Source organism: Giraffa tippelskirchi, chromosome 5 (assembly GCF_054371585.1).
Source record: "Giraffa tippelskirchi isolate mGirTip1 chromosome 5, T2T-mGirTip1v1.2.pri, whole genome shotgun sequence".
NCBI classification, from domain to species: Eukaryota; Metazoa; Chordata; class Mammalia; order Artiodactyla; family Giraffidae; genus Giraffa; species Giraffa tippelskirchi.
In genome coordinates, this window is record NC_137279.1 from 104,446,282 (window position 1) to 104,473,221 (window position 26,940).

At 37.6% G+C, this 26,940-nt stretch overlaps 1 long non-coding RNA gene and 1 pseudogene across 1 annotated transcript in view; both read left to right on the top strand.

Moving 5' to 3' along the window:
- Nucleotides 1–14,644, top strand: part of LOC145507106 (uncharacterized) — a 66,115-nt gene extending 51,471 nt beyond the window's left edge. Inside the window, exon 3 of the long non-coding RNA XR_014054584.1 lies at nt 13,634–14,644. This is a non-coding gene — a long non-coding RNA (uncharacterized LOC145507106). The remainder of the gene's footprint in view (nt 1–13,633) is intronic.
- Nucleotides 14,645–16,346: 1,702 nt separating this feature from the next.
- LOC145504716 (small ribosomal subunit protein eS6 pseudogene) lies at nt 16,347–17,079 on the top strand (annotated as a pseudogene).
- The last annotated feature ends 9,861 nt before the right edge of the window (nt 17,080–26,940 follow it).

Sequence of the window (26,940 nt, forward strand, 5' to 3'; positions counted from 1 at the left end):
CTTTCATCTTCTAAAAATAGATCCATTCATTGCTATCAAACTAGCTTTTATTGAATGCTGCATCTTTAAGTACTGAATTCTTGATAACCCCATCCCTAGCTAAATGTGTACATTTATAATTTAGACATTCTTTACCTGTATTTGTCCTACAAGAAGTAACATAGGTCATAGCCAGTCCTCAAGGAAGAATCTAAGAAACTTCTCTTCTCACATCTTTCATCCATTTTTTTTGTCATACCAGAAATCAGAGCAAGGAAGAATCTTATTTTAAAATTCACCCTGTGTGTATGATTTCCACACATTCCCCATCCAATAATTTATTCCAGAAGCATATTTTGAGTGTCATCATGTTTTAGAGTCAGGCACTGTGTGAGAATCTTAGTATAAAAATGAATCATATCATGTTCCTCCCCTAAGAATTGTTTAAATTATTAAGGATACAGACGTGTATATGTATATATGTGTACACACACACACACACACACACACACACACACACACATATATATGGCCTTCCCAAGTGGTTCAGTGGTAAAGAATCCACCCGCCAAGCAGAAGATACAGGTTCCATCCTTGGGTTGGAAAGATCCCCTGGAGAAGGAAATGACAACCCACTCCAGTATTCTTGCCTGGGAAATCCCATAGACAGCAGAGTCTGGTGACTACAGTCCATGGGGTCACAAAAGAGTCAGACATAACTTAGTGACTAAAAATTATACACACACGTACACTGTTTCCCTCAAGGTCTTCATAAGATAAAGGCGTATTTTTTAAAATGTCATTACTGCTGCCAATATTCATTCCACTCTCTAGTTGGGATATTTCCAGACAGGACAAGGGAAAACAAGGGAAGAATCCAGACCAGGCATACTTCTGGCTGGCATACCTCATTTATTGCTTTGATTAAAATGGGATAAATCACCTCTGATAAAATCACCTCATTAACCCTACTATCCCAACCAAAAGATGGTACTACTTCCTAAATCTTTGCTTGATATCTGTCTTCTTATCTTAGAAGATCTTAGCTGTTTGTATCATTTGACACGAATCCTGTCTCTCGCATCCCCAACTCCACCATACCTTAAGCTGATCTTGCTTTGTGTTGGTTGCGCGTCTATTGTAGCACTTACTACGTAATATTATAGACATATAGTCATGGATCAGCAATTGGAGCAAGGTAGGAACTGCTTTTAGACTTGGTCCCAAAGGTAGGATTTATCCCTTCTGTGCCTAAAACTTCCATGCATTCATTTATTAAAAGGCTTAGATAAGTTATTCTTTGTGAATCAATCCAGTTTTAACTCACTTTCAAATGACATTTCCAAACAAAACCTTCCAAGGCACAAGGAGCCCCATGGGTCTGCTTGGATTATTCACAACTTAAATGAGAAGATTGCAGGTCATGCTCTCAGCCTTGGGGTTTGCATCCAAACTAGGTACAGTGAGCTAGAATGAAATTACTGAAAAACTCCCTGTTCTTTGTGAGAAATGTCAATTACTCCTTTGAAAAAGAAAAGCTAAAACTGTCAAATGCTGTAGCAGCATGAACATTTTTACTTCAGAGGACTCTGGTAAAATGATACAAGCCCAAAAGGTGGAACTGATTTTAGACTCTATTACTATATCAAAGAAATTTTCTGCTTCTTGACAAACATCATACCAAAAATATTTTAGATTTATCAGCCAAGGGCTTAGGACACCCTAGTGTGCGGTGACTATGTTTTCATGGCCAGGTGTATCTTGAGAATTTATGGGTCAGAAAATTGGAAAGGATGCAAAAGAGAAAACTCTAATTTTAAATGATGGACTCAAAATAATTTTCAGATTGATTTTCCATTCATAGTGTGCAGACTAGATTGACCGGAAGATCTGGTGAAATAAATCAGCCTATGCGGTCTGACAAAAATGAAAGGATGCTGTTGCTCACACAGCAGTGTTCACAGGACTCCAGTTGGAGCCCACACAAAATCATTCTGTCAGGCAGATTTGAGCTAAGTGAATATATGCAGTGTTAATAATTTATTTAACATTTGTTGGTATCCCATGAAGTTTTGTTCAGTGTGCTCAGAAGGAATGTACACGGAGGAAAAGAATTTGAGTTGACAGGCAAGAAAGCAGACAATTTGATGTGACGGCAAAGGTGCTAGAACGAGTTATGGAGTAATGCAGAAGGAGCACGGAGGGAAGGGACAACTAACTTCGGAGGCCCATGGGAAAGTTCCAAAAGTGATATTTCTTGAAGGAAAAAAATTGTTTTCCAAGGCAGTTTAAGGAACCAGAAAAGGACTGGTGTAAATTTCTGTCGCCTGTACCATAGAATGACGGCAGATACAGCCAGAGAGATTTTAGGCTAAACTGTAAAAAAGAGCTTCTATTCAACCATTTTTTATTTACATTAACTTGGATTCTGAGAATGAAAGATCATATATGCCTTTTCTATAGAAAAGTTAAGCTCTGTCCTATGGAAAATGCAGAGCAAACCAAAGCTTTTAAGTCAGAATGACATGCATGGAATTGTTTCATGGTAGGATAGCCTTGGAGGAGATCTGAAGTAGGTACTACAGTAGGAAGAAGCCAGCGCCAAGAAAGCCACTGAGGAGACTATACACACAGTCTAGGCTCAAGGCTCGACAGTCTAAACAAGGACAGGAGAGAGACGAGAGGGAGCTGACGGGGCTCAATAACTGTCCCTTCCTCTTGGCCAAGACCATATGGAAGCTAGTCACCCAGTGAGATCAGGAAGGAAGTTAGTTCCTTGTAATGTAAAGCAATCCTGAATATTCATCGGATGGACTGGATGCTGAAGCTGAAACTCCACTACTTTGGCCACCTGATGTGAAGGACTGACTCACTGGAAAAGACCCTGATGCTGGGAAAGATTGAAGTCAGAAGGTGAAAGGGGACGACAGAGGATGAGATGGTTGGATGGCATCACCGACTCAATGGACATGAGTTTGAGCAAGCTCTGGAAGCTGGTGATGAACAGGGAAGTGTGGTGTGCTGCAGTCTATGGGGTTGCAAAGAGTTGGACGTAACTGAGCAACTGAACTGAACTGACTGAACATAAAGCAGAGGTACTGGAGAAAAACGAAAAGCAGCGGTACTGGAGAGGTACTAGAGAAAAACTGGAGATTGAGAGGAGGAGAAAGCCAGGGCTGTCCCATTGTCTTTCTAGCCCTATAAGTGACTGTGGTTTCCTACTGTTGTTAAATGTTAAATGTCTCTGTTTTTCTTCTCAGCTCTTCCATTATCTGCTGAAACCAATTAACTGAATTATAGCCTCTCTGATAGATACAACTGTAGCAATGTCTATTTTCCTAACTGGAAATAGGAGAATTAACACAAGAGATAGAATCAATACAAAGGAGAATGTATAAGAATTAATGACCATGGATCTGGAGGTGAAGAAGGGAGTGGTAGTAAGGACAACTCTGACACTTTGAAGTCTTGAGGCTGAGTAAGAAAAATAATGCCAACAAATACTCACTCTCTGAGAGTTAGAATGTACCAGGAACCATTCTACATGCTCTACATATAATAACTCATTTAATCCTTACAACAACTCGATGAGGTAGAAACTCAATATTATATAATTTTACAGATCAGAAAAACCAAAGTTAGAGAGTTTAAATCATTTATCCACCATCACAAATTAGTAAATAGCAGAGAGCTTAATGGCCAATCATGTAGGGAGAGGTTTGAGGAGAAGGACGAGACAGTGAGCTCATATCTGGGCATGTGGTGTACTTGCCGAACATCCAAGTCTAGATGTTCTGTAGTTGGAAGTACAGTCTGTAATTTAAGAGACAGATTAAAGCTGGGGGTGTGCGTCATTGTTGTATAACTATATGTTGAAGCTAATATAATGTCAGGTAGAAAAAAGCTGCAAAAAAAAATGTTTAAAACTTTAGTAGTGGATGTTATTAAATAAATGAGGCAGATGAATTGGCCCGTTCTCTTGAATACAGTCGATGGACAAAATGACTGCCAGTAAGATGCCTCCCGAATTACCATGCTATGCTGCTATGATATAATCCCCAATTCTCCCTGTTGTACCACTAACTTGTCACCACTTAATAAATTAGTATGGGAGTTTCTTGGCAGCACTGTGTATATTTCAAATAGTCAATTGAACACCAAGTATCTACTGAGCTCTTGGTAAATGGTTAGCTATATATTAGGTTCTGTAGGGGATTTAAGAGAAACCCAAGATACTGTCTCCTCCCTGAAGTACTTTACACAAGGAGATTTGTCAAATATTCTGTACCTCTATCTTATGACTTCATTGGAAGCACTACACACACTGAGATGCTCAGTCAGTACTCAGAGAACAGGTTTTTAATGACAAGGGGGTGATTGGAAATTCTTTCACATTTGAAAAACTCTCAGTTTGATAATTTAGGGTACTTTAAAGATGTCTAAAATTTCCCATACAGTTCTTATGGAAATTCTTTGTTGCAAAAGGGTGTAAGTCATAAGATGAGGTCATACATTCAAATTTTTTTGAGCATTCTCCACATTAATCCAATGGGATAAGTCCTAAGGATACAAAAAGGGGTAAACCTGCCCTCCTGAAAATGATGCAGAATAAAAGTAATGACTATAAAGCTGTGTATTAAGGGCTACTATAGGACTGTTCATTGGCTGCTGTGAGAGGACTTCAAAAAAGCATCTAGGGGATGCTAGGTCATGCCTGCAGGAGAAGATGGAGCTGGAGCTAAGTCTTAGGAGACAAGTCAGAATTAACTGGAGAGGGATAAGGCATCCTGGACAAAAGTAAGCCTACTTGACAGCACGGAGGTGTCAGTTAGGGACATTCAGGGGTTGTAAACCAGAACAACTAGAATGAAAGGAGTGTGAGCAGATGCCACATACTGTAAGTCTGAAAGGTTACAGGAAGATCAAAGCTGAAGGGCCATGTTAGTCATACGCAGGGGCTTTCATTACAGCCCCACAGGAGTGAGAGGAGCCACTGAAGGTTTTAATGAGGGGAATGAAATGATGACATTTACTTCTAAATGAAATCAAATCAGTGATATATGGGGAATGTATTTGCTGGTGGTTGCAAGGAGTGGGAAGGAGTGGAATGTGGGGCTGAGACAGCACTTGGGAGGCTATTGCAGAAACCCAGGCAAAAAATTATGAGGGTAACTAATGTCTTTCTCAAATCAGCCAAGAAGCTCATTCACAATGACCTTTGGTTCCGATGTGTAAACAGAAGGAATTTATTTTCCCTATCTTTCCTTTTAATGATTATTATTTAATGTAGGTTATAACCCTTCCTGGAACAGTTCACTAAGACCCCCGGAAAGAGGCAGCCATTAAAATTAAGCTGAGTGAGATGGAAAGTGGGGCTGTAAAAACTCCACCGCAGCCACCTGGAAACAGAAAATGTTAGGTTTGTGAGTCCTGGCAGGCTTTATGGGAAGGAACCCTGTACTTTCAGTCAAAAAGGACGACCAGGAGCTGGATTTTCTTTTGAGTTTTCAATTTTAAACTTAAAGTAAAATGAGTTACTAGGATATATAAAGGGTCAGCATCTGTCTTTTCTAATTCTAGGAATATAAACATTAAAACTCCTTTGTACTCACTAAAAGCAATGAATGGTAACGGAGTTGGAAAGAAATTGTCAAAGCCAATGGTATTAAAGTATAATTTTTGAAAAGATATAAACTCATGACTTCCAGACAAATATAAAATGAACATATGTCAAAGATTTTATTTAGTTCATTAGTTAATGAGGGAACAGTAAGATCCTAAAATTGGTCTTATGCTTATTTGAGAATCTAAGTCTATATAGGCAATTTAATAAGTTGATGGGTTAGATACAAAATAGTTAATGTCTAACAGGTCTATAAACCTTTTAGTCATGTGTTCTACCAGTCAGTAATTATTTGCATCTCTACGGGGCAAAAGTTTCATGGTTACCCTTGCTCCTGAAGAGTTGTAAGACAATCAATAGAAAGTCATACCCAGTACTTTCTTGTAATCAAAGGCCTGTCCAAATTGTTAGATAATTTTTCTGACAAAAGAGCTTTTGGTCAGAATGCAACTTTATATCTAACATGGAGGAAACTACCAAAGATAACAAATTCACATTTGGACATAGCAATACCATGATAACAACAGTAGAAAAAGGGGTTAAGCATATGAACTGACAAGTCAAAAAAGAAGAAATAAAAATGACCAATAGACATACTAAAAATGTTCACTCTCACAAGGATGTTTAAGAAATGTTAGTTAAAACAATAAGGTTTCAGTCCCCCCCCAAGCCAATAAAAGCAAGCTTAGATGAGGGTATCCGGTGTTAACAATACTATAGGGAAATAAACACTGCCGTAATCAGCATATGGCAGTATTAACTGAAAGCAGCTCTCTGGCTCTGACTCCAGTCCTTAGGACTTCACTGTACTGTGCTTCACATCCACATTCACTGCTTAAGAGCAGAAAAATGGCATGAATAGAACCCAGGGAAGCTCACCTCTTCCCTAGAACCTTCTGGTTGTGCCACAGTTACCATTGCACTACTCCCAAGTCTAGTAAGTCAGAGAGGCCCCAAGAGCATCCACAGCTAGCTTCCAATAGAGGAAAAATCTTCCATTTGTATTGCTTGCTGGCAGAGGGGTTGTGAGTACTGTGAAAATGATCACAGAAGGGAGAAGATGTGCCATTCCTTGGAATCAGGAGGCTAGTGCTGTTGCCTGCTCCCCTCCCATCACATCTCTCTTTCTCTTACACACACACACACACGCACATCACATTCCCCTAACAAGTCTTGTCTATCTAAAAAAGAGATCTAGTAAACTCATTCACAAGATCAGTTCAGTTCAGTCATTCAGTCATGTCCCACTCTGCAACCCCATGGACTGCAGCATTCCAGGCCTCCCTGTCCATCACCAACTTCCAGAGTTTACCCAAACACATGTACATTGAGTTGGTGGTGCCATCCAACCACCTCATCCTCTGTCGTCCCCCTCTCCTTCCACCTTCAATCTTTACCAGCATCGGGGTCTTTCCCAATCAACCAATTCTTCACATCAGGTGGCCAAAGTATTGGAGTTTCAGCTTCAGCATCAGTCCTTCCAATGAATACTCAGGACTGATTTCCTTCAGGATTGACTGGTTTGACCTCCTTGCAGTCCAAGGGACTTTCAAGAGTCTTCTCCAACACCACAGTTCAAAAGCATCAATTCTTTGGTGCTCAGCTTTCTTTATAGTCCAAATCTCATATCCATACATGACTACTGGAAAAACCATAGCTTTGACTAGATGGACCTTTGTTGGCAAAGTAATGTCTCTGCTTTTTAATATGCTGCCTAGGTTGGTCATAGCTTTTCTTCCAAGGAGCAGGTGTCCTTTGATTTCATGGCTGCAGTCACCATCTGCAGTGATTTTGGAGCCCAAGAAAATAAAGTCTGTCACTGTTTCCATTGTTTCCCCATATTTTGCCATGAAGTGATAAGGCTGGATGCCATATCTTAGTTTTCCGAATGTTGAGTTTTAAGCCAACTTTTTCACTCTCCTCTTTCACTTTCATCAAGTTCATTTAGTTCTTTGCTTTTTGCCACAGGGGTGGTGTCATCTGCATATCTGAGGTTATTGATATTTCTCCCGGCAATCTTGATTTCAGCATGTGCTTCATCCAGCCTGGCATTTTGGCATTTTGCATGATGTACTCTACATATAAGTTAAATAAGCAGAGTGACAGTATACAGACTTGATATACTCCTATCCCGATTTCAAACCCGTCTGTTGTTTCATGTCTGGTTCTAACTGTTGCTTCTTAAGCTGCATACAGATTTCTCAGGAGGCAGGTCAGGTGGTCTGGTATTCCTCTCTCTTTAAGAATTTTCCACAGTTTGTTGTGATCCACATAGTCAAAGGCTTTGGCATAGTCAATAAAGCAGAAGTAGACGTTTTTCTGGAACTCTCTTGCTTTTTCGATGATCCAACGGATATTGGCAATTTGATCTCTGGTTCTTCTGCCTTTTCTAAATCCTGCTTGAACATATGGAAGTTCACAGTTCACGTATTGTTGAAGCCTGGCTTGGAGAATTTTGAGCATTACTTTGCTAGCCTGTGAAAGTGAAAGTGAAGTTACTCAGTCATGTCCAAATCTTTGTGACCGCATGGACTGTAGCCTACCAGGCCTCTCCATCCATGGGATTTTCCAGACAAGACTACCAGCATAGGTTGCCCATTTCCTTCTCAGGGGATCTTCCCGACCCAGGGATCTAACCCAGGTCTCCCGCATTGCAGGCAGACGCTTACCCCGCTAGCGTGTGAGATGAGTGCAATTGTGCAGTAGTTTGAACATTCTTTGGCATTGTCTTGCTTTGGGATTGGAATGAAAACTGACCTTTTCTAGTCCTGCGGCCACATTCACATGATACTTCCTGATGTTTGGTGTTACTACTTGCAAAAGTGTTTGCATTTCAGAAGAAAATTTCTATTTAATCCATGTTTAAATATCCCAAGTCTATGCTGATGGAATTCCAAAGCTTTCTTTGGGATGGGAAGGGAGAGAAAAAAAAAACAGACTGACAGAGGAAATAAATACTTTGAAGGCGCCAAGCACATAAGTGATGTATTTTCAGAAAATATGGGATAGAGTTGAGGAATGCAAAAAACTGAAAACTCGTCTTTGGAGCATTTTACTCCTTAGCTCTGGCAGATAATAATGTTTACCTGACCAAATAGTGAAAGAATTTTCTGTATCACAGGCAAATATAATTCATTAAGCTTAACACTAGGGAGGAACTTACTGTTTTCCATTATCATGTTCAGTAATGAGAATACCCAATTGAGTAAGTCATGGTCCTTTGAACTCAAATGCTATGAAATCTGAAAGTGTCAGTTAATTTAAATACTAATAATAAACATAACAAAGATAATACATATTAAGTGCTTGCTGTGTTCTAGATACTGTTCTAAATAATTTTCAAATATGAACTCATTCCTAGCTTGGACCAAAGTGAAACAATATTTTAAACCATAAACTATTACTATTCCTATTTTTCAGTAGAGAAAACTGAAATGAAGAAACCCTAAGTGACTTGCCCAAGGTCATCACACAACTGGTAAATGGCAATACATTCTATTAATAGAAATCTGTTTTGAATTCTACCTATCTGGGCTTCCCACAAGGCTCAGTAGTAAAGGATCCGCCTGCCAAAGCAAGAAATGCAGGAGACATGGGTTCAATTCCTGGATCATGAAGATCCCCTGGAGTAGAAAATGGCAACCCACTCCAGCATTCTTGCCTGGAAAATCCCATGGACGGAGGAACCTGGTGGGCTGCAGCCCATAGGGTCACAAAGAGTTGAACACGACTGAGCAACTGAGCACGTATCTGTCTATCTGTCTATCTATCCCTAGTCTATCAGGTAAAAGGAGGTGTTCCACACTGGGCGGTGCAGGGGAATCTGCAGATGGCAGTGCTACAATAATGGTGATAGACTCGTAAATTCAGACAGAAACTTTTCTGCTTCACTTTGTCTTCTCACCCAGAGGCTTAGTAAAAATATGTTGCCATTGCTGAGTTTATTTTTATCCTCCACATTCGCCTGCAACTGCAGTCTGGGGGTGAGTACTCCTGGAGTGACAGTGCCCAAGGTTACCCTTTGTAAGAGGACTCCTGGGATCCCCTCTGACTTCCCTTTACATCCAGGCATAACTGAAGAGTACAAACACCACCAGTCTTGCCACCAGGCTCTCCAGTGGCAGCATCTGAGAAGTGTGAGCCAGTGGTTGGTAAACCTCCCAGGAGCATCCCAGCAGATTCTCCACCAATAAATGGTGGCCCCCTGGCAAGTCAAATGACTGTCAGATTGGCCAGGAGTGGGAAGAGACAGATATGTTTAACCTTTCAGACTGGAAAAGGGTAAACTGATTCACGAGGAGTAAGGCTTTAGAAAGAGCAGACCAGTTGTTGTGCTTGATGCTTCCTGGTGTTCTGTAGTTGTCAACTGTTCTATTCCCAGAATTGGGAATCTCTTTAAACAACACACACATATACAACCTAGTCATGTGGATTTCCACTGAGTGCAAAGCCCAGAACCTGGGACAGTAATTTTTACAAGGTGACCACTGAGCAAGTCTTGAAGCTTGTTTCTCGTGTAGCAAAAAGAAGAAGAAGAAAAAAAAAGGTTTTTAGATGCAGCTTGCTACATTTCTTCAAGAGAATAGCCGTCTTAGCCTGTGAATATTTTCATTCTTAAAAGTTTTGACAGTGAGCGTACAAGTGAAAGGAAGAGACAGAGAAAGAATGGTGATCAGTATAAGTGATTTCATTACTTTCATTACAGTTTCAATGATGGTAGTATTCTTTGGGCTTACCTACCAAGCACTAAAGGAGATTAGAGATAATTAGGGCACCAGAGAATCTTGTGGAACAGGAAAAAGAAATTCCAATCTGGATAATGGAGTAGCCTAAAGAAAGAGATTTAGACTCTTCACAGATCTTTAAAGAGAAAAGAGAAAATCATCCATATTGATGATTTAGACATTCATTAGCATCAGATTTTTTCTCCACATATACCCCAAGGTTTTTATTCTGCAATTCCATGTCTCTTATTGCCTGTTTGCTTGTCTCTTTCCCTGTAGGAAAGCTTCCTATGTTCTAGCTTTTTTATTCTTATTTCCATATTGAAACTATTATTCTGCAAAGTTGAGTAATCTCTTACTTCTACCAAAATATGCTTCCCTTTATTTATAATGCATAATTATCTCCTTGAAATTTCTTTTTCTTACATTTTCTGTGAACTTTCCAGTAGGAAGCAGCATTGGCTTTCTCTAAGCTTAATATCCTATGTGCATGTGGCCTCAGTCATGTTTGTCTCTTTGTGACCCCAGGCCCTGCTGTCTATGGGATTTTCCAGGCAAGAATACTGGAGTGTGTTACTTTTTCCTACTCCAGGAGATCTTCCCGACCCAGAGATAGAACCCGTGTCTTCTGCATCTCCTTCATTGGCAGGCTGATTCTTTACCACTGTGCCACCTGAAAAGTCCTAGTATCCTATGAATTCACCTCAATTTAAAACAAAGTGACCATGATGACTCATTTTTTCCATTCTTTGTATTCACACCTCCATTGAAATATTAGATCTTGTATTACCATGTAATACAAAGCTTTAAGCTACTTCCAACACTCAAGAAATGCAACTAGTGATGATGGTGAAGATTTTTAAGTAGTTTATCAAAATCAATAAAACTCTAAGACTAACATCTCTTATCTATTAATACTAGCACTTAGCATCATTTCCAAAAATCAAAATTTTGCATTGAATGTTCTATTTTCTAGAGTTAGATAGCAAAGACACTTGCTCCTTGGAAGAAAAGTTATGACCAACCTAGATAGCATATTAAAAAGCAAACACATTACTTTGCCAGCAAAGATCCATCTAGTCAAAGCTATGGTTTTTCCAGTAGTCATGTATGGATGTGAAAGTTGGACTATAAAGAAAGCTGAGCACTGAAGAATTGATGCTTTTGAACTGTGGTGTTGGAGAAGACTCTTGAGAGTCCCTGGGACTGCAAGGAGATCAAACCAGTCAATCCTAAAGGAAATCAATCCTGAGTATTCATTGGAAGGACTGATGCTGAAGCTGAAACTCCAATACTTTGGCCACCCAACGTGAGGAACTGACTCATTTGAAAAGACCCTGATGCTGGGAAAGATTGAAGGTGGAAGGAGAAGGGGATGACAGAGGATGGTTGGATGGCATCACTTACTCGATGGACGTAAGTTTGAGTAAACTCTGGGAGTTGGTGATGGACAAGGAAGCCTGGAGTGCTGCAGTCCATGGGGTTACAAAGAGTTGGACACAACTGAGTGACTGAACTGAGAGAGCAAATTTCTGATTAATCAGAAGTACTGATTGAAAGAAATTGTACTGTACAGCACATGAATGACTGATCTTCAGAAAATTGCAATACAGCCAGATATTTTTAATACGAAAATTTTACTGAAATGTTTAACTTTTATTATTTGCTATGGCAAGGGTACTTTGGAATCCTATGGTATCTCAAGGTTATTATGAATTTAGTTGTCATTCCTCTGGCTAATAGATAGAACATCATGTCAGTCGGAGCACCAGAGTTCTAGACCTAAGTTGGTCAGCTAACAATCTGACTGGGTAAGCCATTCTTCTTCTTGGCCTTCACTTCCTGAACTGTAAAGTGAGATGATTATACTAGATGATCCCTTAGGTCCACTCTAGCTCTAACAGTGTGTGCCTGTGTTAGCACATACTGAGGGAAGTAATTATTTAACCTATATGCAACTAATGGAATTCCATATTACCTAAATAACCCCAAAGTTCATAACATATGTAATCTCTTAACATATAAATAATTAACAATAATAGTGAAAAAATCTAGGTAGTTGAAACCGAAATGCTTTAGAAAATGCTTTGACTCAAAGAATGGGTCTGCATGATATTCAGATTTCTGTTTGAAGAAAAAGTAAATTCTGTCCAACTTCTAGTATTTACATACACAATTGAAAATTAGATTTACTAGAATCCAAAGTAAACTAGATTGTTGAATCATATTAATGAGAGATGCTCTTATGATCACCCTTGGAGGAGTAGGTCAGTAGATATCCATTTGGACTACTTGTGATGGTGAACAAAAGACTGAAGCACTTAAAACATGAAGAGAATCTTCCGTATCACCAAACCCAGCCCTGACTTTAATAGATTTTGGTGACTGAAGTCTAGAAAGATGGAGTTTTAATTCATTTTATTTAATATACACATACGTAGAAAGCATCATTCCAGTGCTTTACAAATTCCAAATCATTTTTTAGAGCAACCCTGTACACAGATACTACCATTATCTTAATGGTACAGCTAAGAAAACTAAGGCATAGCAAGGCTAAGCAATGTGCCCAAGATCACACAGCTAGTAAGCAGGCAAAGCCAGAATCTGAATATAGTACTGGTTTTGCTTATGATTATGGGTAATGTATTTTGATAGAGGGAAAATAAAGAGTCTGCAGTATTTTTCCAATATACTTCAAAGTTAAGAGGTTGTAAAAATATCTTAAGACCTCTGGTGGTCATGACCTTTTTTTTCCATTGAGATATAGTTGATTTACACTATTAGTCTCAGGTGTACAACATAATGATTGAAATTGTTTAAGATAATACTCCATTTAAAGATACTATAAACTATTGACTGTGTTCCCTGTGCTGTACAATATATCCCTGTAGCTTATATATTTTGTACAATTTGTACCTCCACTCATATCCCTATCTTGGCCTTTCTCACTTCCCTCTTCCCATTGGTAACCACCTATTCTCTATATCACTGAGTCTGCTTCTATTGTGTTATATTCATTCTTCTGTTTTATTTTTTAGACTTCAAATATAAGTGATAACATACAGTATTTGTATTACTTATTTTACTAAGCATAATACCTTCCAAGTTCATCCATGTTGTTGCAAATGGAAAAATTTCATTCTTTTTATGACTGAGTAGTATTCCATAGTATGTATAAACCATGTCTTCTTTATCCATCTGTTGATGGACACTTAGGTTGCTTTTATGTATTTGCTATTGTAAATAATGCTACTATGAACATTGGGGTGCATGTATCTTTTCAAATTAGTGTTTTCATTTTCTCTAGATATATATCCAGGAGTGGAATTGCTGGATCATGCTGCTGCTGCTGCTAAGTCGCTTCAGTTGTGTCCGACTCTGTGCGACCCCATAGACGACAGCCCACCAGGCTCCCCATCCCTGGGATTCTCCAGGCAAGAACACTGGAGTGGGTTGCCATTTCCTTATCCATGCTGGATCATAGGTAGGTCTATTTTTCGCTTTTTGAGGAAAGTTCTCCACAGTGGCTACATCAATTTACATTCTTACCAATAGTATAGAAGAGTTCTCTTTTCTCCACATCCACGCTAACATTTGTTTTTTGTAGTCTTTTTGATGATAGCCATTTTGACAGGTGTGAGGTGATATCTCTTTGTGATTCAATCTGCATTTCTGTGATGATTATGATGTTGAACATCTTTTCATATGCCTGGTCGCCATCTGTATATCTTCTTTGGAAAAATGTCAGTTCAGGTTTTCTGTCCATTTTTTAATAGAGTTGCTTTTTTGTGGAGGGGGGTGGATATTGTATTGTATGAGCTGTTTACATGGTTGAGATATTAACCCCTCTTTGGTCATATTATTTGCAGAAATATTTTCTCCCATTCAGTAGACTGTCTTTTGATTTTGTCTGTGGTTTCCTTTGCTGTGCAAAAGTTTTAAGTCTAACTGTGTCCCATTTATTTATTTTTGCTTTTGTTTCCTTTGCGTTACAAGACAGATCCAAAAAAAATATTGCTCTGATTTATGTCAGAGAGTATTCTGCCTGTGTTTTTCTTTTAGAATTTTTATGGTTTCTGCTCTTACATTTAGGTTTTTAATCCACTTTAAGTTTATTTTTGTATATAGTGTGAGAAAATCTTCTAAGATCTTTGCAGGGGAGTAAACAGCAAACATTAGCTGATTTAGTGTATGCATTGACTCTTAACCAAAAGATAGAGTAGGTTAGTAAAATGGGAACTTCCAGTTCAAAATTGTATATTGAAAAAGAGAGACTAATTGTAATGATACAAAAGATGATTTTAAAAAAATAGAAAAATAGGAAAACAGAATGGTTCTAACAGGGTCAGAATAGAAGTATAGACATTAATGTAATTATTTTCTGAAAACTGATTTTTAAATCTTAGACTGGTACACACCAAGTGTAAATAACAGCACAGAAAATAGGGGCAAGAGTGATTAAAAAAATTTACTTTGGGAAGGGAGCTGGGTGATAAAAGACACACGGAGTACTTTGCTGTCCTGCCCTTCCTGGTAACAGTGGGCCCTTATACAGTCACCTGAACTGTCTGGACCTTTGTTTTCACAGGTATGTACTCTGAGGACAATGGTATTTACTTTTTTTCTTCTATCAGAAGTAGGTTGAAGCTTTAGCTCTCATCTGTAAATGAGATTAGAAGTAATTTATAAAGTTTCCAGCACATTGACATTTACTTGATCAGTAAATGCTTTACACAAATATGAGATGATAATTATAATAACAGAATTATTGAACTTTTTCTCAAATAAGATTAATAGATACTCTCTTTGTGTTTTGGGTGCCATTTATGATCCAAATTATGTCAACATTTTGTGAAAGGATCCTCTCCAATCTCTCATTCTCAAGCTCATCTTCACCATGCCATTACTTTCTTTCCCCAGCACTGATCAAGTCCTTTGTATGCTAAACCACTATGTTCAGGACAAATAATCATATACTTTGTGACTATGTTATTGAACATTATTGTCCAAAGAGTCTAAATTTGCTGGCATACTAAATCATTTTCATATTAAAAGTAAAAAAGAGAACTTCTGAATATACAACTCTGTTTTGATAACACATGGATTCTATAAAATAGGTATAGTCCACTCTGTTTTACATTTGAAGAATGTAATGTCCAGAGAAATTAAGTAATTTGTCCAAACTTTTTATCAGTCAGGCAGACTGAGATGAAAAATCTCCTCTCCCACATCAAACTCATCAAATCCCCTACTCCTTAAATACAGCAGGGTGATTAAATGTAGTCAAGAAATGAAAATCCCCAGTTTTCAGAAAGTATGAGAAAATTTCTTAAAGAAAAGGTACAAATACTCTGGGGCTCACAGGAAATTCACAAAGAAGTGCATGGAAGAGGAGAGTTTAAGAATCTGGCCCAGGGAGGGAAAGAGCAACAGGGAAGTTTAGAATCCACTTAGAACCATAAGTAGAAAATATATGAGAACTGGAAACCCAGGCTTATATAGTAGGTGGGTATGAAGTTCATGGAACCATATGGCTAAAGTTACTCAAAATGAGAAATTAACTTGAAAACTGGAATGAGTCCAGAGAAATCATAGGGTTCCTGCAGAATAGTTTAGAGAAGCACTTTCACATCCCCAAACATACTGAACTCCAGTAGAAAGTATTTTGTGCCAGAAAATGATGTTAAAGTATAACTGTAAATCTTGTGGTTAAATAAACTAATATTCAGGAGAGACAGTAGACCCTACAAGAGAAGAAATCTGCACACCAAAAATGAGATAATATAACAATCTAAAGGGAACTATAAATACATCTGAAATGGTCACAGATATCAAAGAATTGATGCAACATAAAGTAGAAACAGAATATTTTTAAAAGAAAGAAAAAAATAATATGAGAAATAAGTAAATAGTTTTCTATGAATGGGAAATATAGTCATTGATATGAAAGCTGAATGTATGGCTTAAAGAACAACTCTACTCTTTATCGTGGCGCCTTGGAGGCTATCAGCCACTTCAGAATGAAGCTGAACATCTCTTTCCTGGCCACTGGCTGCCAGAAGCTCATTGAAGTGGACGATGAATGAAAACTTCATACTTTTTACGAGAAGCATATGGACACCGAAGTTGCTGCTGATGCACTGGCTGGAGAATGGAAGGGTTATGTGGTCCAGATCAGTGATGGGAACGATAAGCAGGGTTTCCCCATGAAGCAGGGTGTCTTGACCCATGGCCGAGTTGCTTGCTGCTGAGTAGGGGGCATTCCTGTTACAGACCAAGGAGGACTGGAGAGAGAAAGTGCAAATCTGTATGGGGTTGCATTGTGGATGCCAATCTGAGTGTTCTCAATTTGGTATCATGAAAAAAGGGGAGAAGAATATTCCTGGACTCACTGATACTACAGTACCTCATTGCCTTGATTCCAAAAGAGCTGGCAGAATCCTCAAACTTTTCAATCTTTAAAGATGATGTCTGCCAGTATGTTGTGTGAAAGCCCCTAAACAAAGAAGGTAAGAAACCTAGGACTAAAGCATCCAAGTTTCAGCATCTCGTGACTCCACGAGTTCTGAGGGTGGAATTGCTCTGAAGAAACAGCGTACTAAGAAAAATAAGGAAGAGGCTGCAGAATATACTAAACTTTTGGCCAAGAGAATGAAGGAGGCCAAAGAAAAACAGCAGAAACAGATTGCCAAGAGCGGGAGGCTGTGCTCTCCGACAGCTTCTACTTCTAAGTCTGTGCCCAGTCAAAAATGAGATGTTCTAAGAGTGACAAATAGAGAAGATCAGACATCAAAAAAAAAAAAAAAACACCTCTCTACAGATAAAAATAAAAACCAGTGCTTTAGAAAGCAAATCTACGGGCATCACACAGAAAATCAGCAGGGAAAGGATAATGGGATAGAGGAAATTAAGAGACAACGAAGAAAGAAGAATTGAAATTTTGTTTTGTTTTTTCAAATTTCAGAAGGAAACAACAGGAAGAGTAAAGAGAAAACTTTGGAAAAGACAATGGATATAATTTTACAGAACTAAAGAAAGATATGACTCCATAGATAGAAGAATCACAGAGTTTTGAACAGGATAAATAGCAATAAATCCAAACCTAGATAGGTGTAGAGCATTAAAACCCTCAAAAACCTACCAAACAACAGGTTACTTACAAAGGAATGGCAGTAGGAAGGTAGAATTCTCATCAACAGATGCCAATTTAAAGTGGAATAAACATCTCAAAAGGGGTGAATTCTATAAGCAGCTAAAACATCCTTATAGAGTGAGTACAGAAATTACATTTTCAGGCATAAAAAGACTGCAGTTACTATCTCCATATTTGTGCTGAGAGAATTACAAAAGGATAAAATTTTAAGAAGATGAAATGTGATGTGGAAGAAAAGAATAGAAAAAACAAGATGTACACGTAAGGAAAGAAATCACTACACATGCTAAATATTTAGCACCTGTTTTAAAAATTATAATGACCAATGGGGATTAAGTTTAAATCAATTTGGAACTAGAATTCTAGGCGGTAATAATATGAAAGAGTTAAACTGTCCTAAAGTTCTATTGTTTAAAAACACACATAAAGATATTGGTTAACTTTAATTGTGCATGTTAAAAATGTAAAGATATGAAAGTACCAAGATGTATGTATCCACTTTATTGTTGCTAGACATTTAGGGTGTTGCCAGTTTGGGGCTGTTACGAATAATATTGCTTTGAACATTCTTATGCATCTCTTTGGATGCACATAGGACAATATATGGCAATGGAAATGAATGAAATACAACATTTCACAACAACATCAATTATTCTCACAAGAAAGAATATATACCCCGTTATCTCATTTAAAAGAAAAACTGATAAAACTGGAAAAACTAATTTATTGGTTTGTTTGAAGTTACAAGTGTTGACCTTTGAGGAGGAAGTAAGAGGAGTAGTGCTTTGGAGGGGCATCAAGGGGACTTCTAGGATATGAGGAATATTCTATTTCTTGATAATAGTGACTTGATATGACATGACTGTGTTCATTTTATGGTATTTCATTTCATTGTACAATTATGACCTGGATTTTTCTGTATGTGTATTATAGTTCAGTAAAAAGTAGTTTGTTTTTTATTGTAAGTTTACCACCAAAATAATATAAATAAATTATATAATTTTTAAACCCAGTAAAGAAGAAAAAGAATTAAAAATATGTCTAAAAACTGAAAACAGAAAAGAAATAAAAATAGGATAGAAAAGACAAAAATACTATGCCAAAAATAGTTCAAATAGATCAAGAATCAGAAGAAATGTGAATGGAATTACATAGCTACTAAAAGAGAAAAATTATGAAGTTGATTTTAAGAAACTAGCTGTTGTAAATATTGTTTATGCACAGAATGGTTCTGTGAAAGGTATGAAAGGTATTCATATGTGTTTGTTTTCTGTTGCCGCTGTGACAAATTAACCCAAATTTAGTGACTTAGAGGAAAACTAATTTACTATCTAAAAGTTCTGTAGATTAAAAGTTCAACGTGGGACTTAGCTAAAATAGAGGTGTAGGCAGGGCAGCATTCTTTTCTGGAGGATCCTTGTGTTTTCCAGCTTCCAGAGGTTATCTTCCTTGGGTCATTAACCTCCCTCTCCATCCTCAAAGACAGCAACAATGGTTGAGTCCTTCTGTTATCTCATCATTCAGACTTCTGCCATCACATCTCTGTCTCTCTCTCCCTTTTCCTCCCACTTCTACTTTTAAGGACCACTGTGACTACATTACCCAGTAGAATCTCACTATTTTAAGGTCATCTAATCAGTAATCTTGAATCTATCTGCTCCCTTAATTCCTCTTTGACTTGTAATATAACATATTCACAGGCTCCAGGGTTTAGGACAGGGGCATCTTTGGGAGATCATTGTTCTTCCTACTACAGATGTATTTGGCAGATAGTCATCAAAAAAAAAAAAAAAAACAAGTACAGTGATAGCTATTACTACATGGCATAATAGTTTGTGAATCAAAATGTGTTAGTAGGGAAAAGGGAGAAGCTACATAATGATAAAATCTACCAAAAAGATTAACAATGTGATTGGTCCAATAAGAATTAAAAGGACTTGGACTCAAGTTCTGTGTCTTCTAGTTCAGTATTCCTACTAACAAAAATTTCTAAAGAACACAGACCAATAGAAGGTGGTACTTGAAGCTCTCTGTGCAAATACTGGTAAATTTCTTGCCCCAAATGAAAATAATTATTATGACCCAGACCACAGGGCTGTTGTATGAAATACCTTAGGATTGAGGCACACTGCAGCTATCATATAAATGTTAAATAAAAATAATATTTCCTGTATCCTTACTAGGGTTGGGCAAATCCAGATGTATATTGTACTTTTCACATATTTCAAAATATTTTCAAATATTTTGGTTTGGGTTCAATAAAAACCTCAAGTACATTTTGCCAAGTGCTTTTTCCATTAATTATTCAATCCATTTGTATTTCAAGGGAAATTCAGTCCACATGTTTCTAATTCATTTAGCACTAACTCATCAAAATATTGTTTCTCTCATTGCTATTTTCTGTCCAAGAGGCTTTTCAAGCCCTCTCCTACTTTTTTTTTTTTTTTAATTTCTTAGAAGCAAAAAGATACAGTTTTCCAAGGGCAAATCCTAGTAAACTACCAAAAGATTTACTAATCATTGCAGCTAGAATTCTTTGAGTTTCAAAGTCCCCTCAGTCTACCCTGGTCCATGTCACCTCTCTCACCTATTCCCTGGTTTCCTTAACATTTTCTTTCCTTTGATCAGGTTCTTCTTTGTTCTCATTGACCCTCCACAGATTTCAGGTTTTCTATAATCGAAGTCCATAGACCTCCAGACACCTTAATCCTCTTGGTGAACCCCTCCCTTTTAATGAAAACCTTCCAAGGCTGGGGCCAGTGAAATAATGGATTCACACCGCCTTCCAAAATATCCTCATGGGATCTGTGGCAAACCTTAGAAATAGATACATTTTAAAAATCTGATCTTTTTGAGTGTATACTTTGTGTGTGTATGTGATATCTTATGTGCCATTAATGTTGTCTTAACAGTGCCTAAAGGGTGAGGAACTTGATACTATGTTCATTGTGAGTGATCCAAAAACAGCAAGAGCTGTGCTGAAGAGTCAGTTCCCACATCACATGTGGAGCCCTCTTAATCAAAAAGATTTAACCTGAATCTAAGCATAAGGACATTGTGGAGCATCCTACAAGACAGCTTCTCTGGACTCTTCAAATATGTTAATATTATGAAGACAAATCAAAGCTATCAGGAAACTCTTCTAGATTAAAGGAAATTAAAGAGAGATTACAACTAAATGCAAACTGTTACTGTTGATTGAATTCTGGAATTGAGAAAAATATAGGGACATTCTGAGACAGTTGCAGAAATTTCAGAATGTTGCATTTCTTGAGTGTGGTAGTGATGTCATGCTTATATAAAAGGGTTCATATTCATATGTGTATATACATACACATTTGTGTTTATATGAAGAGAGTAAATATAGCAAAATGTTATACTTGATAAATTTGTATACCCCTACCCACACACACAAACACCCACACACACAATTATACATATACACACTCACCTGCACATACTCATACACACCCAGATACCCACACACAGAGGAAATATGTAGGAGACTCTTCTCTGCAAATTTGTCCATCTCAATCCAGAAATCCTTTTTTAAAAAGTCCTCCTTTTTTAAAAAATGAGGTATAGTTGATTTATAATATTGTGTTAGTTTCAGGTAGACAACAAAGTAATTCAATTATATATACATAGTTTTTCAGATCCTTCTCCATTATTCTAAGACATCGAATATAGTTCCTTGTGCTATACAGTAAATCCTGTTGTTTATTTATTTTGTATATAGTAATGTGTCTGTTAACTGGCCTTTCCTGGTGACTCAGTCGGTAAAGAATCTGCCTGCCAGTGTAGGAGATGCAGGAGACATGGGTTGCATACTCCTAACCATAAATTTGTTTTCTATTTATGTCTGTAAGTCTGTTTTATAAATAAATTCATTTGTATTAATTTTTAGAGTCCACATAGAAGCGCCATCATCTAATATTTGTCTTTTTTCCATCTGACCTACTTGCTTAGTATGATATTCTCTAGGTTCTTCTATGTTGCTGCAAATGACATTATTGCACTCTTTTTATGGCTGAGTAATATTCCATTGTATGTGTGTGTTTGTGTATATGACATCTTCTTTGTTCATTCGTCTGCTGATAGACGCTAAGATTGTTTCTGTGTCTTCGTTACTGTAAATGGTACAGATATGAAAATTGAGGTGCATGTGTCCTGTCAAATTAGACCTTTCGTATTTTCCAGATATATGCACAGGAGTGGGATTGCTGAGTCATATGATGACCTTTATTTTTGTTTTTAAGGAACCTCCATACTGTTATCCGTAGCGGCTGTACCAATTTCCATTCTCACCAACAGTGTAGGAGGGGTCTCTTTTCTCCATACCCTCCTGAAAATTTATTGTTTGTAGACTTTTTGATGATGGCCATTTTGACCAATGTGAGATGGTACCTCATTGTGGTTTTGACTGGCGTTTCTCTAATAAATAGCAATGTTGGACATCTTTTTTTCATGTTCCTATTGACCATCTATATATCTTCTTTGGAGAAATGTCTGTTTAGTCTTCTGCCCACTTTTTGATTGTGTGTGTTTTTCTTTTAATTGAGTTGTATGAGCTGTTTATATATTTTGGAAATTAACCCCTTGTCAGTTGCTTCATTTGTAAATATTTCCTTCCAATCCATTGGTTATCTTTTCATTTTGTTTATGGTTTCCTTTGCTATGCAAAAGCTTATAAGTTTGGTTAGTTCCCATTTGTTTATTCTTGTTTGCTTTTTTTTAAATTAATTTATTTTAATTGAAAGGATAGTTGCTTTTCAGTATTGTGTTGATTTCTGCCAAATAGCAACGTGAATCAACCATAGGTATACATATGTAAACATTTAGATCTTTGAGGTTGACTGTTTTACCAATTATGTTTAATATGTGTAAATGTTATTTATTGATAATAGTATTGCTGTGTGTATGTGTAGGCGTTGTAAAGCAGGAATTCTCAATGGTTAATGGAGTGATGGGCTCTCAGAAGACTAAGGATCACCTGAAAATGTGTGTACCTGCATTTTTCAATAGTACACATAATTTTGATCACATGTACAAAGGAAACTATAAGAGATTTTTAACTGCTTTAAGAATCATCTAATTGAGTATTTTGTTCATGAGGAGAAACCTCAGATAAACCTCTAATTTGTAATTTCTAATAATGCCTGTGGCACTTTATACCAAGAAATACACAGTAGCTAGTAGCTATTTACAAGAAGTCCATCAGTAAAACTGAAGTCTCTTCACCAGCTACACATACTACCTGTCAGTATGCATAGAGACTGCTCTTCGAGAAGCTCAACCCATTGCATTGGTAAGATACCTAATCACTTTACGAGCTAGAAGAAGGAAAGAAAGCTGGTGGAAAGTAAGTGGCCAAACAGTGGCTGGGCTTGTACATTTTAAAGATTGCAGCATGCAGCCCCCCAGAGTATGAAAGGAGAACTGACTGTGCCTTCCAATTAGAATGGAATTAATCTCAGCAATGTGACTTTTGTTTTGGAAGGGGATTTGGGACATCACTGGTTTATGGGACACAATTGTACACCAGGTGGTCCTAGTTAGGTGAGAGACTTTATGTAAAAATAATCCTTCTTTGGCTTTATTCAACATAATAAAACCACTAAGACGTTTTCCCATATGAAGTATTTCTACAGGCACATTCAAAATGTTAATCCCCATTTTTATATGCATTTTTCATGACTCCTAAGAAGTTTACCAGGTTGGGAAATTTGCAAAAACTGGTCCCTTGACAAACCCTTGGGATGCTTTTACCATCACAAATTTGTTTGTTTTCATGTGAGCCCAAAGTCCTTTAATAACGTCCCTCGCTATGGCGTCACAAATAGGATCAAATATTGTTATCCTAACCTTACAAATGAAGGCAAGGGTCTCACGTTGACTTTTAAAGGCTATCAAGTTCTGAGTTAGTACTGTACCTTTATTCACCTGGGATAAACAATCTAGAATTTTATCCATGCTGAAAATTCTTTATAATTCAAATTTATGTTAATGAAAGTAAATAACAAGCATTTTTTGCTACAAATACAATATCATGCAATACGTATTACACGTAAAGATGTATATGTGAATACATCTATAATATAATACTTAACATTTGGAGCGATCATCTGAGGTCCTGAGCGTTTCTGAAGTGTCTGCAGAATCTTCACTGACAGATGAAAGCTGTGCTCAGGGGAGTTTAATTTTCACAGAGCTTGGTGCAGGGAAAAATTTCAGACTGGATTTGAATTCTGAAGTCACCTTTATTATTTATGTGACCTTGAGAAACGTTATTTGGTCTCTCTGAGCTTTATCTGTTCCCTTATTGTGCTTTTATGAAGACCAAGAGATACATCTTTTGATTGCTCTCATGCAATTAGATTATTCAATTAATGCTTTTCCTCAGTGCCTCATGGTAGAGTTCACCTACATCTTGGCCATTTAAAATATAAATATATACTTTCTTCTCTATTTCAAGTGCCAGTCATCTGTATGAGTATAAATGGATATTTTAGGCACAGCAAAAAGAATGAAACTACAGCTTTTGTCCATGTCCTATACCACATTAGTAAAAGTGTCAAGAAACAGTACATATGATTAATGCTGCTGAAATAGGCAGGAAATTATTCAGGTGGATTCAATCAACTCAGCCAAACATATAGGTAGCTTATTAAAATTTAGACAAAAGTCTACAGGCACTTAATACATAACGATGACTCTAGACCTAAATTAAGAGTGCTCCCCACCCCCAAGCACCCCAGCCCCTACAACTTACTGCCTGGAAGCAGCCACTCTTCTTACAGCTGAGTTATTGAGCTGATTTTCAGCTTTTTTCCCCTCTCTGAAAGAAAGACATGTGACCTTCCTCAGCCCTAACCCAAAGCCCTTGCTGAGACGCTGTGCCATTGAGTTTGCCCTTGAAGCTGTCTCTTACCAAAGCAAAACAACATGAGACTGACATGCTGCTGTCTCAACTACCCCCTCAAACCTGTGAGCTCTGCCACACTGGCCAGGATTTTGAAGAAAAAGTGACACAGTTCAGTTCAGTCGCTCAGTCGTGTCCGACTCTTTGCAACCCCATGAATCGCAGCACGCCAGGCCTCCCTGTCCAACACCAACTCCTGGAGTTTACCCAAACCCATGTCCATCGAGTCGGTGATGCCATTCATCCATCTCATCCTCTGTCGTCCCCTTCTCCTCCTGCCCCCAACCCTTCCCAGCATCAGGGTCTTTTCCAATGAGTCAACTCTTCGCATGAGGTGGCCAAAGTATTGGAGTTTCAGTTTCAACATCAGTCCTTCCAATGAACACCCAGGACTGGTCTCCTTTAGGATGGACTGATTGGATCTTCTTGCAGTCCAAGGGACTCTCAAGAGTCTTCTCCAACGGGGATGTAAAGAGAGAGTTTTCTAGACACAAGATCCCACATCTGACTCACTGCAGTGAAACTACACTTTGGATATTTAAAGCAGTCTTTGAGATAACACAGTTAAAGTGCTTTTTCAGAGTTACATTTCCTTGATTACCATTATTGCAGCAATAGGTATGGCCTCTTCCCCTCCCGCTCTATGGGATCACTTTACCTAGGTTTAAGAAAGACAGGTCTCCTCTCCTGGCCAACCCCAGTCTGAAATTCCCTTAATTACCACAAAGGGGTTCACTGCTTTTAAAATTAGCTCAGAAAGAAAGCTCAATGTGGCAGTAAAAGCTCTGTCTGAAGTCCCAGTTCTGTGTTTCACCTGCCATAGGGCCTTAATAATAATAATAAAATGACCTGTCTGTAGAAAGCACCTCCCGTTCAAAGAGTAACAAATTATGTTTGTGGCAGATGGGACTTTTGAGAACTCCAGAAGACTAAAGATTTTAAGTAGAAAATTAAATCCAAGAATAATAGTGGCAGTATTACTGGATACACCCATTGTAGATCTAATGATACATCTACTGTGGATTCTGTGTAACAGCATAGTCTGTGTGAGATGACAGACACAGTCTGGTGGTATGGGTAAATGTAATAGAGTTCTAGCCCTAGTTTTTGTATTTACCAGCTGGGTGCTCTTGGGCAAGTTATTAGAACACCCTAGGTCTCTATTCTTCTCATCTGTGAAATGAGGGTATCACACTAGATCAGCGTTTCCCGGAGTGTGTTCCTTGGAGCATTCTATACGTTTTGCTCCCCACTTATTCCCACCGCCACAAAAATGAATAATCTGCGATGAAATCCATTCGAAAGCAATCTTTATTATACAAATTTATACTATAAACATCCAAAAGGGATGTTTATTGTTTAGCATTTTCCAAAATTATTTTCCCACAGTATTATTTTCTGAACAAGAAAGAAAAAAAGTACTTAACTAGCAACATACCTATATCTAGAGTGAGACTTTTTTAAACTGGGTTTATTATGACATTAGTTGGTTGCCAGGTATACTGAAAGCAGAAAATGGGCAGTTTCAGCTGATTGCATTAGTTATTTTCACCTCACTTAATAGCGAGTTCTATTCCTCCAAGCTGCCATTTGGCTTCAGAGGTCTTCCTGAGTCATTCACCAATTGTCTCAGTTAAAAATAGGACCTTGTCATGTGGGCGAGATCACCAACAACAGCAAGCATGACCTTATTTAACGTTACACACTTGCCCCAGATGCTTCTTTCTCCTGGATATCTTTGAAAAGCCTACCCAGATCTAGATATTAATCCAGATAATGTGTATTTCTCATGTTCAAGTAAGGCAGGAAAAGACCTTTCAACAGAGAAAACAAAAAAATTTTAAAAAATGTAATAACCTCTCCTGATACAAGCCCTGTAGAAAATGGTGAGGAGGAGAAATAAGGTTGTTTTGGGGAATTTTTTCCTGTGAATTTGTTTTTTGCTTTGTTTTGATTTTTAAACTCAGAAGGGAGTAACAAAACCAGATGCCATTCTTCATGAAATAGTGTGGTAGTCCCTGGGGGATGGAAGGAGGGAAATTGTACTCTGCTGGCTTATCTAGATACTTGCCTCAATTTACTGCTGGCTCACTGGGGGACTGTGATCCAATCTCCTACTTTGTTTGTGAATATGTATATATATTTAATTTTAAAGAATGAAAGTACTACAAACACCTGTACATTTTAGGAAAGAGAAGAAAGAATAACCCATAAGCCCACCATCTGAACACTGGTAATATTTTTGTGCACATGCCTCCAGTCTGTTGTAAATATGCTTCTTATTTATGTAGTTGTAATTCTAATGTATATATTTTTTTCATTTAACTTATTTCATTTACATTGTATCATAAGCTTTTTCTCATGATGATATATACCAAACATCACATCATTTTTTAATGACTACCTAAAATTTCATCAATTTATTTACTTTACTATTCCTTTATTGTAGGACTTCTAGTTACCTCACATTTATAAATGGCTCTGCAATAAGCATCTTTGTGCAGTTATCTTTTTTTAGAATTTTGGATAACTTTTAAGA